The sequence below is a fragment of the Tachyglossus aculeatus genome, chromosome 21 (assembly GCF_015852505.1).
Source record: "Tachyglossus aculeatus isolate mTacAcu1 chromosome 21, mTacAcu1.pri, whole genome shotgun sequence".
In the NCBI taxonomy this organism is placed as follows: domain Eukaryota; kingdom Metazoa; phylum Chordata; class Mammalia; order Monotremata; family Tachyglossidae; genus Tachyglossus; species Tachyglossus aculeatus.
The window spans coordinates 29,144,731-29,161,314 of record NC_052086.1 but is presented as its reverse complement, the minus strand read 5'-3'; the positions used below and the strand labels follow the sequence as shown (position 1 = coordinate 29,161,314).

Sequence of the window (16,584 nt, the reverse complement as noted above, 5' to 3'; positions counted from 1 at the left end):
ACATGTGACTGCTATAAATTAGACCCCAGAGGGAACATTCTTCCCACAGTTATATAAATGTACCTCCCACTGACCCAGTGGAGCTCAAAATGTCAGTGGGAGTTACGAATAAATAAGGGTGGGTACAATTTATCTCATTAATCTTTTTGATAATGATAAATGAGAAATATAATGATGTAGAACATCAAAAAAATGCACTTTGAATTGATCCCAAATGCAGCTTTCCACAGCACAGATCAGTTGGTAGGGCAACTAGAGAATGAATATATGAATCCATTAAGAGGATTGTAGATCTAATTTTAGCTTCATCATATCATGGTCTAGTCAAATTAATTTGTATATGGTAGACCAGACAACTAATATTTTTAACTATAGGAATACGTTGGTTATAAATGCTGTGCTGGAAGTCAAGAAATAGCTTAGATACATCTCTTTTTTTTTTTTGGTTTCTTTTGTTTTGTTTTTAACCTTGCAATTAGAGATCATATTTTTCCGTTCCTTATTTATTGGAGGGATGTATGGTTTGGTTAAGAATGTGTTTTCCTTATAACTAATCATGGTTTGTATCATTTATTAGAACTATCTTTTCCTATCCTGCCTCTTTCATTGAGTGCTCACGCTTTCCGCTCAAATATTTATAGGTTTTCAAATTGTAGTGATTTATTTCTATTTGTTTTTAATTTTCTTGTTCTGTGTTTCAAATGGTGCCTCAAGTTGTTATGAATGGTTTCATGTTAAATTATATAGAGGTGCCACATTGCTCCTGAATGCCTGTTTTTGACGAGGTTATTAAAATGGTGACAATATATATCACTATAGCAACAAAACCCATAAATTCATAGCCTATTTAATCCTCTGGAATAAAAAAATATTTAACAGTCCTAGAAATCTCAGTTATGAGGTAAAAGAAACATTTAGTTCTAGGTCTTTCCCCCTGCTACTAAAGTACTCAGTCCTGGAGAGAATGTGTTTTTGGGGGGTTTTTTGCTGCACAGAATTTATGTAGTAACACATGGCCTTTTTGTCACACAAATGTAAGCCCGTTGTGGGCAGGGATTGTCTCTATTTCTTGCTGAACTGTACTTCCCAAGCATTTAGCATACTGCTCTGCACACAGTAAGCGCTCAATAAATATGATAGAATGAATGAATTAATTAATTAAATGTGATCATACAGCCATCATCAACAGTCATCCTTCTCAAATCTTGATTATGTGCACTTCTGGAGTCATCCTATATACTGCTGTTCTTCTTCATTTCTAAGTTCTACCAAGTTCTGACCATAACAATCATCATCAATCGTATTTATTGAGCGCTTACTGTGTGCAGAGCACTGTACTAAGCGCTTGGGAAGTACAAGTTGGCAACATATAGAGACAGTCCCTACCCAACAGTGGGCTCACAAATGCCATCTTTGTTCCCATAGAAACTAATGTATAGCAAAGGGATCAGGGAGTGAGAAACCAAAATAAAGCATTACAAATTCTATTAACAAAATACATGACTTGAAATGCATATGGCATTTGGAATATTGTTAGGTTTTTGTTGCTCTTGTTTGGAAATCACCTGGGCTACATTCGTCCACAACTTGTGGTCACAAAAACTGTGAGAAGCAGCAGGGCCTCATGGAAAGAGCACAGGACTGGAAGTCAGAGGACCTGGGCTCCAATGCCGCTCTGCCAAATGCGCCTCAGTTTCCTCGGCTTTAAAATGGGGATACAGTAATAATAATAATAATAATAATAATGTTGGTATTTGTTAAGCACTTACTATGTGCCAAACACTGTTCTAAGCACTGGGGTGGATACAAGGTGATCAGGTTGTCCCATGTGAGGCTCACAGTCTTCACCCTCATTTTACAGATGAGGTAACTGAGGCCCAGAGAAGTTAAGTGACTTGCCCAAAGTCACACAGCTGACAACCGGCGGAGCCGGGATTTGAACCCATGACCTCTGACTCCAAAGCCCAGGCTCTTTCCACTGAGCCACGCTGCTTCTCTGCTTCTCCGGGTATTAATATTATTTGTCGATTTATTGGTTAGAATTCTATTAATGTGCACAAATGTAGCAGAAACGGCCACTGTATGACTGACCAATCGCTCAAGTGGTCAATGATATTTATTGAGCACTTAGTCTATGCAAAGCACAGTACTAAGCTCTTGGGAGAATACAGTACCACAGAGTTGCTAGACATGTGTCTTGCCCACAAGGAGCTTACAGTTTGAAGGCGTAGACCAACCGTGACATTCTGCCCTGGGCATTTGCAAGGGTTAGCTGCTTTCAATTCTAATTTTTACTATCCCATTTTTTCCTAGGTCTTTGATCAAAAAGAGTCAACAACCTGTGATTATATCACAATCTCACCCCTCCTCCTTGTCACAGGCAATCACCAAGAGTCCTTGGGCCAACCACATCATTTAAGATAATGTTTGAAGACTATTCCTTGCACTATTTTCCTAAAATTGGCCCATTTCTTCTAGTGTAGTATTTAATTGGTTGTGAGTCCACATAGATATTCTGAGTTTAACCATTCTACCCTTACTGATTATCATGCTTTAGACAGTTTTTTGCATATCTTTTATTTCTTTAAGTGATATTTGTTAAATGCCCAATAAGTGTCAGGCAATGTTCTGAGCGCTGGGGTAGATACAAGTAACCAGATTGGATAGAGTCCAGGTCGCCCCTCTCCTTTAATAATAATAATAATAATAATAATAATAATAATAATAATAATAATAATAATGGTATTTATTAAGCACTTACTATGTGCAAAGCACTGTTCTAAGCACTGGGGATGTTACAACGTAACCAGGCTGTCCCACGGGGGGCTCACAGTTTTAACCCCCATTTTACAAATGAAGTAACTGAGGCCCAAAGTCACACAGCTGACAACTGCCAAAGCTGGGATTTGAACCCATGACCCCTGACTCCAAAGCCTGTGCTCTTTCCCCTGAGCCACACTGCTCCTTTCCCTCCCCCCGACTGTGAGCCTGTAGTGGGCAGGGATTGTCTCTATTTGTTGCTGAGTTGCACTTTCCAAGCGCCTAGTACAGTGCTCTGTTCACAGCAAATGTTCAATAAATATGACTGAATGGATGAATGAATGTCCCACATGTTGCTCACAGTCTCCATTCCCATTTCTCAGTTGAGTTCCCTGACTTACCCAAGGTCACACAGCTGACAAGGGATGAAGCCAGGATTAGAACCTGACTCCTTTAGACTCCCAAACCCGTGCTGTAACCTTTAGGCAATGCCATCTCCCAGAGACACTTTAGGTGGGTTTGTTTAATGAACGACTCCCTGACCAAGGAGTTCCCAGAGTTTTTGAGAGAAGGATTTAGTTCTGGCCCCTCCCCACATTTCCTAAATTATCTTATTTCTCATATCCCCACCGCCCAGTAAACCTGACATCGGATAATGGCTTGGCTGTGGGCGGAATGACCACATCTTAGGTTGGTGGGCTGCCTTTGTCGGTTTCCCTGTTGCATCCCTGCCTTAGGAAATATGAAGAACTGCCTTCATAGTGCTTTGGATACCATGAGCAGCACCTACTCTTGAGCATAAAATATATTGCCTCCCTAGAATTTACAGTTTCACTGGATCCTTGACATTTTCATGAAGTAATTCATTAGAAAGATGAAGTGATTAAAAAACAGAAGTGCCTTACAACCAAGATTTCTGGTGGATCTTAAGACTGCATACTGACAGTAATAATAATGGCATTTGTTAAGTGTTTACTATGTGCAAAGCACTGTTCTAAGCGCTGGGGAGGTTAGAAGGTTATCAGGTTGTCCCACGGGGGGCTCACAGTCTTCACCCCCATTTTACAGATGAGGTAACTGAGGCCCAGAGAAGTTAAGTGACTTGCCCAAAGTCACACAGCTGACAACTGGCGGAGCCGGGGTTTGAACCCATGACCTCTGACTCCAAAGCCCGTGCTCTTTCCATTGAGCCACGCTGATAGAGTTTCTTTGTTTCCTCATCATTTTTTAGGCTGGCAGTCTCTCCCTTCACGTTTTCTGTTGGAATGGAATTGCTTGCTGAGGGCACAAAAGTAATCAGTAATGGGGTGAGCGAGGTGGTCAAACTATTACAATAAGGTTAATATAGATCACAACAGCATGCGAAGCTATTGATTGCAAATGTTTGTCATTAAGTTCTCTCTTTATGCATCCAGTTTCTTCTATTACTTCTATTCATTCATTCATTCAATCGTATTTATTGAGCGCTTACTGTGTGCAGAGCACTGTACTAGGCGCTTGGGAAGTACAAGTTGGCAACATATAGAGACGTTCCCTACCCAACAACGGGCTCACAGTCTATGCAGAAGCAGCATGGTGTAGTGGATAGAGCATGGGCCTGGGACTCAGAAAGGTCATTAATCAATCAATCAATCGTATTTATTGAGCGCTTACTGTGTGCAGAGCACTGTACTAAGCACCTGGGAAGTACAAGTCGGCAACATGTAGAGACAGTCCCTACCCAACAGTGGGCTCACAGTCTAGAAGGGACATGGGTTCTAATCCCAGCTCTGCTACTTGTCTGCTGTGTGACCTTGGGCAAGTCACTTCATTTCTCTGTGCCTCAGTTACCTCATTTGTAAAATGGAGATTGAGACTGTTGAGCCCCATATGGGACAGGGACTGTGTCCAATTCTATTTGCCTGTATCCACCCCAGCGCTTAATACAGTGCCTGGCACATAGTAAGCGCTTAACAAATACCACAATTGTTATTACTGATGTTCCCACCTGTCAATAGCATAATAATGATGGTATTAAGGAGTTAGGGAAGAGGGAAGCATCCGAAAGGATCAGGTCTTCAGTAGACCGGTTTACAAAGATCCATAATCAGAAAAGCAGAGAACCTAAGAGACGAGGGAGAAGAAAGAAATTTCATCATCAATATATACTGAACACACACTGAATTCTGTGCTGTACATAATTCATTCAGCACAAAATGCAGAAGATAATGTTTGAGAAAATGAATAGCTTATCTATAAAGCAAGTAAAAATTTTCATAGTAACAGTTTTATCTCCAGGGACAGTTTTAGAGCAAGTAACAAAGGCATAGTATTTACCCGTAATACACCTTGATTTTCTCCTGCTTTAGAAATTAGTAAGTATTAAGCCATTCCTGCATTGACTCCATTAGTACCGGAGACAAAAGGCACAGAAATGAATATGGGATGAAGCTGATGTATTCAGCCAGAGATAAAACAGAAGATTTTCTCAGCCCTGCTATGTAGCCAGAGGGCATTCCAGTCACTGGTAATGTGCAATCCCTTCACCACTGTGATAGGCGGCAAAGAACATTCAGTCAGAGGGAATGGCTTTGTCTTCTGTGACAAAATCAACTGTAAAGTTCCGCAGAAGTGTGTCAGGTCTTCACTACTGTGAAAGCTGGCACAAAGCTGTCAAGAACTGAAAACTGGCATTAATCTGGGGAGGTTTTGAAGTTTTTAACATTAGCAATGTGTTTCTTGCTAGATTGGAATTGGCGTGGAAGCTAGCTTGGCTTGAAGTATTAACGCTACTCAGGCTAAGTATCTTTTATCTTGAACTCTTCCCTTGGACGGGAAGTGTGAAAAGGCATCATTTCCTTCTGTTTGGTAAACTGCTAAATTTCAAAGTCCAATGTCTCATGAAATGTAGAATGAATACCTATCATTCTTCTCATAATTAATGACTGTGTTATGCTGCCTTTATGAGGGTAGGAAACTGAATTTGTACACTAACACTACATAAAGTACAGTGCTCTGCACACAGTAAGCGCTCAATAAATACGATTGATTGATTGATTAAAATGGAAAGATCCACTTATTGAAATCAATTGCCCAGACTATAATTACAAGTTCATATTCCAATGTTGTTCCAAATATTCAATTTTTATTCCACTGGTTGGCAGAGCTGGGGTGTAAGGCTAGCGATTCATTCTCTCTTTCATCTGAAGACAATATGAGTAAAGATTAATCATCCTCTTCTGTACAAAATGAAATTTGTAAAGCTGACAAAATGAACATGATAGGAACTATTACCTCATCTCTCAGGCACTCTAAATTTTATTTTTTCCATTCATGAGTCCCAGAACTACCATCTTATGTGGATAAAAATTAGTGACTTGTCCCCATTGGAGAAGAGAATCATATATGAAAATGAGCTAAGAGCAGAGGCCTCTTCATTTTCTCACTGTACTTTCCTTTTAGCGTGAACACTCCACTCTCCTCATCCCAGGAACTTGCCACTTCGGAATCATGTTCCCTGCTGTCTTTCAACTCTCACATTCAATCTACCTCTAAATCCTGCCTGGTCTTCCTCATTCATTCAATCGTATTTATTGAGCGCTTACTGTGTGCAGAGCACTGTACTAAGTGCCTGGGAAGTACAAGTTTGCAACATATAGAGACGGTCCCTACCCAACAGCAGGCTCACAGTCTACAAGGGGGAGACAGACAACAAAACATATAAACCAAATAAAATAAATAGAATAAATACATATAAGTAAAATGACAGAGATACCTGCCTCTATCTCTCCTCCATCTACACAACCACTGCTCTCTGGTTGTTCAGGTTCTCGCCACCTCCAGTCTTAACTATTGCTCCAGCCTCCTAGCTGGTCTCCCTGTCTCCAACCTCTCTCCTCTTTGGTTATATTCCACTCCTCTGTTTTGCAGATCATCTTGCTCTGCACACAGTAAGTGCTCAATTAATACAACTGAATGAATTTTCCTCCATATGTCTCTCCCCTCTTCAAAAACTTCCAATCGCAGTCCATTTGCCTTTGACCATTGTCAGGAAAACCCTCACCAGAACTTCTCCTTCTTGAATACCTTTTCTCTTCACCTGCTATTCCCCAGCTTACCTTCTCCCCAGGTAAGCTTCTTACCTCAAGAAGCAGCGTGGCTCAGTAGAAAGAGCCCGGGCTTTGGAGTCAGAGGTCATGGGTTCAAATCCCGGCTCCTCCAATTGTCAGCTGTGTGACTTTGGGCAACTCACTTAACTTCTCTGAGCCTCAGTTACCTCACCTGTAAAATGGGGATTAAGACTGTGAGCCCCCTGTGGGACAACCTGATCACCGTGTAACCTTCCCAGCACTTAGAACAGTGCTTTGCACATAGTAAGCGCTTAATAAATGCCATTATTATTATTATTATTATTATTATTATTGTTATCATTCCACTCTCACCCACCACCAATCCATTGTTCACGCCCTTCCCCTTTCCTGGAAATCCCTCCCCATCCATAACTGCCTGACAACAGCTCTCTCCATTTTCAAAACCCTCCTGAAATCTGAGCTCCTCTAGAAAACATTCTCTTATTCATTTTCCCCCCAACCCAAGTTACGCCATTCCAACAGCCATCCTTAGAATATACAGCCCCTTGTATATATGCCACGTTTATGTTTATATATTATATACAAATATATATATATATATATATATATAAAAGCATATATGTATATAGACACACATGTACACAAATATATAGAAATTCCCCTTTAAACTCTAAGTTCCATGTGGACACAGCAGGGAATGTTTCAACCAACTCTGTTGCAATTTACTCTCCCAAGTGTTTAGTACAGTGATTTGCCTACAAAAAATCTCAATAAATATCACTAATTTATTGATTGACATAACTACCTCTAACACTTATTTGTATAGCAATTTGGAAAATGGGAAGCATCATGACTTAGTGGGAAGCAGCATGGCATACTGGACAGAACATGGAGTCATATGGACTTGGGTTCTAATCCCATTTCTGTCACTTGTCTGCTCTGTGACCTTGGACAGGTCATTTAACTCCTCTGTTCTTCAGTTAACTCATCTGTACAATGGGGATGAAGACTATGAGCCCCAAGTGGGACCAGGCCTGTGTTCAACCTGATTAGCTTGTATCTACCCTAGCGCTTAGTACAGTGCTTGGCACACAATAAACGCTTAACAAATACCATGTAAGAAATGTACCACTATACAATGGAGTTGTATTCCTGTGAAACTAAGAATGGCCATATCATAGGATTTGTTTCCCTTAAACTTATGTGTTATAAATTAAGATTCATTTTGGAAAGGCAATATGAAATTCCTTTTTGTGCTATATACTGAAATGTTAAGTATCACTAAAGTAACGTTTAATCTTTATTGAAGTAATTCAAACCACACAATTACAACATTAAGTGGATGAGGAGTCATAATAGGATAATGAAGTTTGCAGGGAACCGCAGAAGTACGCTGTTGGCTGAGGTAGTGGTTTCTTAACTTTAATGAATCATTTTTCCAATGTAACTTGACCAGCAGTTTTTTTGTCTTTTTTTCCTTAGGTAACTTGTAACCAGCTAACTCCTTCAGAATTCCTCTGCCCTTATGAGTCCCTCACAGAGTTTACTGCATAATAATAATAATAATAATAATAATAATAATAATAATAATAATAATAACAATAATAATAATAATAATGTCAAGGTTACAAGGTGATCAGGTTGTCCCAGGGGGGCCTCACAATTTTAATTCCCATTTTACAGATGAGGTAACTGAGGCACAAAGAAGTTAAATGACTTGCCCAAAGTCACAAGATTTCAGAGGTTGCTGCATGCAAGTCTGGAAGCCAAGATTCCTGGGAAGGAGAAGGAGGAAGAGGCAAGGAGGGAATTGACTTGCAGCAATAGGATATAATGTTGGGGGCATAGCTTATAAATGTTAGGATGAGTAGGCAAAAAGTTGAGGTTATACTCTCGAGTTTCACAGAATGTGAGTTGCTCGTCACCTGGAGTACATCCGTACTGTTCTTTTTAAGAGAAGCAGGGTGGCTCAGTGGAAAGAGCATGGGCTTTGGAGTCAGAGGTCATGGGTTCAAATCCCAGCTCTGCCAACTGTCAGCTGTGTGACTTTGCGCAAGTCACTTAGCTTCTCTGTGCTTCAGTTACTTCATCTGTAAAATGGGGATCAGGACTGTGAGCCCCCTGTGGGACAACCTGATCACCTTGTAACCTCCCTAGTGCTTAGAACAGTGCTTTGCACATAGTAAGTGTTTAATAAATGCCATCATTTTTATTGTTATTATTTTTAGGAACATTAATTTACTACTAAAAATTATGGTACTCATTAAGAACCATGTGCCAAGCACTGTGTAAGTAATAATAATAATAATAATAATGATGGCATTTGTTAAGTGTTTACTATGTGCAAAGCACTGTTCTAAGTGCTGGGGAGGTTGCAAGGTGATGAGGTTGTCCCATGGGGGGCTGACAGTTTTAATCTCCATTTTACAGATGAGGTAACTGAGGCACAGAGAAGTTAAGTGACTTGCCCAAAGTCACACAGCTGACACTTGGCAGAGCCGGGATTTGAACCCATGACCTCTGACTCCAAAGCCCAGGCTCTTTCCACTGAGCCACACTGCTTCTTGATAGATACAAGACAACCAAGGTGGACACAGTTCCTGTCCCACATGGGGCTCACAGTCTATCTAGGAGGGGGTAGGATTTAAACCCCATTAACAGATGAGGAAACTGAGGCACTAAACATTTAATTCACTCATTCATTCCACTGCATTTACTGAGTGCTTACTGTGTGCAGAGCACTGTACTAAGAGCTTGGAAAGTATCATTCAGCAACAAAGAGGGACAATTCCTGCCCACAATGGGCTCACAGTCTAGAAGTGGGAGACAGACATCAAAACAAGGTCACAACAAGAAAAGTTGTGACTTTCCCTAGGTCACACAGCAGACAAGTGGCGGAGCCAGAATTATAACCAGGTCCTCTCACTCTCAGGCCTGTGTTTTATCCATTAGACAACATTGCATTCTCTGGTAACTATCTGGTAACTTTGATGCCATTGATGCCTGTCTACTTGTTTTGTTGTCTGTCTCCCCCTTCTAGACTGTAAGCCCATTGTTGGGTAGGGATAGTTTGTTGGGTAGGGATAGTCTCTGTTGCCAAATTGTACTTCCCAAGCGCTTAATACAACACTCTGCACACAGTAAGTGCTCAACAAATACGACTGAATGAATCTGTTTCTTTCCCCTCCTCTCTCTCTGTGTCAATCATTTGTGCCAGCCTGACACCCCGTTAGTTTGTAAGTCCCTTGTAAAGAGGGATGGTGTTTTTTTCTCTACTGCAGTCTCCCAGATGCTTATGTGAGGAGGTGTTTAATAAGTATAATTGATGAATTGTACTTTCCAAGCGCTTAGTACAACACTCTGCATACAGTAAGCGCTCAACAAATACGACTGAATGAATCTGTTTCTTTCCCCTCCTCTCACTATGTGTCAATCATTTGTGCCAGCCTGACACCCCGTTAGTTTCTAAGTCCCTTGTAAAGAGGGATGTTTTTTTCCCCCTACTGCATTCTCCCAGATGCTTAGTTATATGAGGAGGTGTTTAATAAGTACAATTGATGAATTGTACTTTCCAAGCGCTTAGTACAACACTCTGCACACAGTAAGCGCTCAACAAATGCGACCGAATGAATCTGTTTCTTTCCCCTCCTCTCTCTATGTGTCAATCATTTGTGCCAGCCTGACACCCCGTTAGTTTGTAAGTCCCTTGTAAAGAGGGATGGTGTTTTTTTCCCTACTGCATTCTCCCAGATGCTTAGTTATGTGAGGAGGTGTTTAATAAGTATAATTGATTAATCGTACTTTCCAAGCACTTAGTAAAACACTCTGCACACAGTAAGCACTCAACAAATGCGACAATGAAGCTGTTTCTTTCCCCTCCTCTCTCCATGTGTCAATCACTTGTGCCAGCCTGACACCCCATTAGTTTGTAAGTCCCTTGTAAAGAGGGATGATTTTTTTTCTCTACTGCATTATCCCAGATGCTTAGTTATGTGAGGAGGTGTTTAATAAGTATAATTGATGAGGAAGATAAAGAAACTCAATGAGTAGATGTGTATCTAGGGGCAACCTCAATTTAACTATCCATCAGGCAATATTCTACCTACATGTAGATTAGTTATAAGTGAAATAGTCACTGGGGAAGGAGGAACCAAACAGTAAACTTAAAAATGTAGGTCTTCTTTTATCTTTCTAGGAAAAATATTTCCTTGGCCAACAGAATTACAAACATCTGTCATAAATCTCAGGGTTATGCTTATCTGTCTTTATTAAAGCTAGTGATTATACAAGCATCCCTTTGTTGCTAATGGAACTGTGTCAGGCAGAATCATCATTTTGCTGTCAAACTGTCCAAACAACTATATTAAGAGAATGAACAAACAAAATCAGTTGTCATTCTTCTCCCCGCCAATGAAAAGAACCATATGCCTGTTTCTCAAGAAGGAAATCAGACAGAGTAGAACCGGTCTTATGGCCAGTGTAATAAATGATAACAAATAATAAATAATTGTAATATTTATTAAGTTGTAGGTATCAAGAACCATGCCTCCCCACAGCACCTGTATATATGTATAGATTTTTGTACGGATTTATTACTCTATTTTATTTGTACATATTCTATTTATTTTATCTTGTTAATATGTGTTGTTTTGTCGTCCGTCTCCCCCTTCTAGCCTGCGAGCTCCCTGGTGGGGAGGGACTGGCTCTAGATGTTGCCGACTTGTACCCCCTAAGCGCTTAGTCCAGTGCTCTGCACACAGTCAGCGCTCAATAAAGACGATTGAATGAATGAATGAATGAATGACCCCCCCCCCCCCCCCCCCCGCCTTACCTCCTTCCCCTCCCCACAGCACCTGTATATATGTATAGGTGTTTGTACGGATTTATGACTCTACTTATTTATTTTACTTGTACATATTCTATTTATTTTATCTTGTTAATATGTGTTGTTTTGCTTACTTATTTATTTTACTTGTTCATATTCTATATTTTATCTTGTTAATATGTGTTGTTTTGTCTACTTATTTATTTTACTTGTACATATTCCATTTGTTTTATCTTGTTAATATGTGTTGTTTTGTTGTCCGTCTCCCCCTTCTAGACTGCGAGCCCGCTGGTGGGTAGGGACTGTCTCAACATGTAGCCAGCTTGTACAGTGCTCTGCACACAGTCAGCTCTCAATAAATATGATTGAATGAATGAATGAATGCCAAGCCCTGGGGTAAACTATAATACAATCAGGTAAGACACAGCCCCTGTTCCTCCTCTGGCTCACACCCTGAGGGGGATGTAAAATAGGTAATTAATTCTTATTTTATGATGAGGAAAGGTACAGTGTAGTTAAGTAACTTGCCTAAGGTCACACAGAAACAAGTGGCAGAGTTGAGATTAGAAGCCAGATCCCCTAGCTTAGTGCTTCTCTTACCAATCTCTACTCTGTGATTGGGCTTGTCTCAGAGTTGAGTTGGAGCTGCAAAGTGGCTTCACAGATGGCCTACTTAGCCATGGATCCAATAAGGGTCCAGTGAGGGCCGATGTGAACTTCACTGAAAAGGCTGCAGTTGGGACCCAAACCTTGAGCTCAATAATGGGAAAAGTACCGGGCTACTGGTTATTTTAAGGAGTTCTAAGTTAACTGGGTAACTAAAGACCTGGAAACCTGAATTCAAAACTGATTTTTTAATGGTATTTTTCAAGCACATATAATGTGCCAGACACTATAATAAGCTCTGGGATAGGTACGAGATAATCAGGTGGAACACAATCCATATTCCACATGCGCCTCACAATCTTCATCCCCGTTTTACAGATGAGGGAACTGAGGCACATAGAAGTTAAGTGATTTGCCCAAGTTCACACAAGACAGGTGGCAGAGACAGGATTAGAACCCAGATCCCCAGACTTCCTAGGCCACGGTGCTTCTCAAGCTCTTTTTTATTATTATTGGTATTCTTTAAGTAATAATTATGTTATATGTTAACTACTTACTATGTGCCAAGGACTGTTCTAAGCACTAGGGGAGATACAAGGTGATCAGGTTATCCCAGGTGGGACTCACAGTCTTCATCCCCATTTTACAGATGAGGGACCCGAGGCCCAGAGAAGTGAAGTGACTTGCCTAAAGTCACACAGCTGACAAGCGGTGGAGTTGGGATTAGAACCCATGACCTCTGATTCCCAAGCCCGGGCTCTTGTACACTATATGCCAGGCACTGTACTAAGGGTTTGGGTAGATAAAAGCTAATCAAGTTAGACAGAGTCCATGCCCCATGTCTCCACTGGGTTGGGGGGAAGGGAGCCACTTGAGGGGTACAAGGAGCCCCATTTTGCTGTCCCTGAGATCTTAGAGAAAGGGTGAAAAGGCCTCTCCAACTTTACCTTAGCCGATATTGTCTTGTCTTATGCCATCGAGTCGTCTCCAATCCATAGCGACGCCATGGACACGACTCTTCCCGAATGTCCCATCGGCAATCCTTCTCAATCAATCAATCAATCGTATTTATTGAGCGCTAACTGTGTGCAGATCACTGTACTAAGCGCTTGGGAAGTACAAGTTGGCAACATATAGAGACAGTCCCTACCCACTACCCTTCTGGTAGTGTATCCATAGAGTATTTTTGGTAAAAATATGGAAGTGGTTTACCACTGCCTCTTTCTGCGCAGTCAACCTGAGTCTCCACCCTCGACTCTCTCCCGTGCTGCTACTTCCCAGCCTGAGTGAGTTTTGAGTTGTAGCAGATTGCCTTCCACTCGTTATCCACTGGCCAAGCTAGGAATGGAACGGATAGGCCTCTGCTTGACTCTTCCTCCCATAGCCGAGACTGGTAGAGTACTGGAAATTCTCCAGGTGCGACCCTGAGAGGGGAACCCATATTACATGGTATTTTTTAAGCTCTCACTATGCGCTACATACTGTACTATGTGCTGTGGTAGTTTCAAGATAAAGAGATAGTCAAGGAAAGAAGCAATAGACTCCAAAACCAATATATAGGTCAAGCTTATATCTAAGGGATTAGATTGACTGTATTGGCCTGTAACTGAATAATGAAACTTCTGAAGATAAGAATATACTAATAACGATAATGGCATTTATTAAGCACTTACTATGTGCGAAGCACTGCGGAGGTTATAAGGTGATCAGGTTGTCCCCCGGGGGGCTCACAGTCTTCATCCCCATTTTACAGATGAGGTAACTGAGGCACAGAGAAGATTTGCCCAAAGTCACACAGCTGACAGTTGGCAGAGTCGGGATTTGAACCCATGACCTCTGACTCCAAAGCCCGTGCCCTTTCCACTGAGCCACGCTGGAGTGTGCTTTTCAATTCAACCTGAAGGAAAGGACCACACATTTAGTAACATCGGGAATTGACTTTATTCCGTCAGCAGGTAAAGGATATCAGGGATGTCATGACACAGATTCCGGTGATTGATGGTGCAAAGCTCTTGGGTTATGATTATGGCAAAATGACCCAAACCCTGTCATACTGAGACAAAAACAGCTATACAGACCCAGAGACAAGGGCAGATACGGAAACATTGAAATAAATGAAGATACACAAAAGACTAAAGTAAAATTACACTTCCCAGGGTCTTAAATAACCCCCTTTGGACCAGAGCAAATAGGCTCTAATTCATTCATTCAATCATATTTATTGAGCACTTACCGTGTGCAGTGCACTGTATTAAGAGCTTAAATATAATTTTGGTATTTGTTAAGCACTTACTGTGTGCCAAGCACTGTTCTAAGCGCTGGGGGAGATGCAAGGTAATCAAGTTGTCCCACGTGGGGCTCACAGTCTTAATCCTCATTTTCCAGATGAGGTAACTGAGGCCCAGAGAATAATAATAATAATAATATTGATAGCATTTATTAAGCGCTTACTGTGTGCAAAGCACTTTAAGCGCTGGGGCCACGGGGGGCTCACAGTCTTCATCCCCATTTTACAGATGAGGTAACTGAGGTGCAGAGAAGTTAAGTGACTTGCCCAAAGTAACACAGCTGAGAAGTGGTGGAGCCAGGATTTGAACCCATGACCTCTGACTCCAAAGCCCGGGCTGTTTCCACTTAGCCACGCTGCTTCGCTAATCTTCCTTGACCTTTCAGGAGTATGAATACACTGGCCACTCCCATCCCTTAGACTCTCTCCCTGGACTTGGCTTCATCTTCCAAGTTTTCTACTGGTTCCCTTTCTACCACTCCTTACCAGGTGGGCACCTTAATATAAGTCTTTAGCTCGGTAAAGAGAGGGAATCATTAATCTCCACAGTAAATCCTTCTGTCTGTAGCCTATTTTTACAAACAGTATTGGCTGAGCAGAAAGAGATATTAAACCTGACCACAATTCTCAGAGCACACCGAAAGCCGATATTCGTCAGGCAGGATCCAAGGCAATCAATCGTATTTATTGAGTGCTTACTGTGGACACAGCATTGTACTAAGCACTTGAGAGAGTACACTTTAACAGAGTTGGCTGACATGTTGCCTGCCCAAAATGAACTTCCACATCAGAGAAGCAGCATGGCTCAGTGGAAAGAGCCCGGGCTTTGGAGTCAGAGGTCATGGGTTCAAATCCCGGCTCTACCACTTGTCAGCTGTGTGACTTTGGGCAAGTCACTTAACTTCTCTGGGCCTCAGTTACCTCATCTGGAGAATGGGGATGAAGACTATGAGCCCCCATGGGACAACCTGATCACCTTGTAACCTTCCCAGTGCTTAGAACAGTGCTCTGCACATAGTAAGTGCATAATAAATGCTATCAATATTATTATTAAGTCACTTAACTTCTCTGTGCCTCAGTTACCTCATCTGTAAAATGGGGATTAAGACTGTAAGCCCCCCATGGGACAACCTGATCACCTTGTAACCTCCCCAGCACTTAGAACACTGCTTTGCACATAGTAAGTGCTTAATAAATGTCATCATCATTAGTATTATTATCATTCATTCATTCATTCATTCAATCATATTTATTGAGTGCTTACTGTGTACAGAGCACTGCACAAAGCACTTGGGAAGTATAAGTTGGCAACATATAGAGACGGTCCCTACCCAACAGCGGGCTCACAATCTAGAAGGGGGAGACAGACAACAATACAAAACACATTAACCAAATAAAATAAATAGAATAAATATGTACAAGTAAAATGAATAAATAGAGTAATAAATATGTACAAACATATATACATATATACAGGTGCTATGGGAAGGGGAAGGAGGTAAGAGAGAGCAGAGGCTAGCCAGCGGTGAGAGTTTCGGCCTCCAAGTTATCACCTATAAAAACTTTGCTCTTCTCCAGACGTTAGTGTAGCTTGGCTGATGGCAGTGAAGGAATACTTCTCCCAAAAATCCCCAATGGCCTCTGGAAAATAATAATAATAATAATAATAATGGCATTTATTAAGCGCTTACTATGTGCAAAGCACTGTTCTAAGCGCTGAGGAGGGTACAAGGTGATCAGATTGTCCCATGAGGGCTCACGGTCTTTATCCCCATTTTACAGATGAGGTAACTGAGGCCCAGGGAAGTTAAGTGACTTGTAGACAACCAGCTTTCTGGATCACACAGGGTTTTTGTTTGCCTTTTCTTACCCACAATCTTTGGTCGGTTCTGATTAGAGAATTGGAAATCATAGTTCTCTAAGTTGAAAGACTATCTGTGACACGTCCCCCCTGTTACCCAGCGACTACAACAGTGCTATTCACACTACAGTTAGTAAATGTGGGTGATTATCAATCATATTTATTGAGCACTTAC

The 16,584-nt window shown here is 41.3% G+C and overlaps 1 non-coding gene across 1 annotated transcript; it reads right to left on the bottom strand.

Annotated features, from left to right (window-relative positions):
• Positions 1-13,557: 13,557 nt before the first annotated feature.
• LOC119943043 lies at positions 13,558-13,695 on the bottom strand. Its single transcript, XR_005455528.1, has one exon. It is a non-coding gene; the product is annotated as a small nucleolar RNA SNORA7 (small nucleolar RNA).
• Between the last annotated feature and the right edge of the window lie 2,889 nt (positions 13,696-16,584).